We start from the raw sequence: 635 nt of genomic DNA on the forward strand, positions 1-635 counted from the left end.
CCCGCTCGGTACGGCGCACCGCACGGCAGGAGGAGCCGCGGCAAGAGCATTGGCGAAACGTGAGCCAGTGGCGTCGCGGGCGAACCCGCGCGACGACCGACGACGCTCGACGAACGACGCTTGCAGGAGGGGTATCGTCCGCTGCAGCAGATACCTGAGCTTTTAACTAGCTCGGACGCCGCAGCACGCGATAGGATAGGCTTTCCTCTTACCGCTCCCCGCTCCGCCCCGCCGCGCCCCGCCGCGCCCCGCCGCGCCCCGCCGCGCCCGCGAGGGGCCAGGGCATAGCTTCATATTGATCGAGTGGCGGGGTCCCGGCGCGGCCTGCCCGACGGCCTGCTCTGCCTGCTCCATGTCACGTCTGGGGTGTGTCTTGTCTGAGGGACGGCGGCGGCGGCAGCAGCCTCGGCGGCACCACGGCAACGGCACGATCCTCTGTACCCGCGACCGCTATAGCGCGAGCGGGACTCGAACCCGTAAGCCTTTTTGGAGGCAGAAAGCCGCGCGCCCGGCGGGGTCGTAACCTAGCACAGTACAGTAGGCAGACCCCGTGGCAACGGCGGGCGGGGCGGGGCGGGGCGTGGCGGGGAGCGCTAGGCGCTGCAGGGTAAATCAATGGAAGAATGTCTTTTTCG

At 69.3% G+C, this 635-nt stretch overlaps 1 protein-coding gene across 1 annotated transcript in view; it reads right to left on the reverse strand.

Moving 5' to 3' along the window:
• The window catches only part of LOC113213398 (general vesicular transport factor p115), a gene marked incomplete in the record, with an annotated part of 11387 nt that overhangs the window by 6418 nt on the left and 4334 nt on the right, over positions 1–635 (reverse strand).

The sequence above is a fragment of the Frankliniella occidentalis genome, unplaced genomic scaffold (assembly GCF_000697945.3).
Source record: "Frankliniella occidentalis isolate FOCC.00 unplaced genomic scaffold, Focc_3.1 Scaffold33, whole genome shotgun sequence".
NCBI lineage: Eukaryota > Metazoa > Arthropoda > Insecta > Thysanoptera > Thripidae > Frankliniella > Frankliniella occidentalis.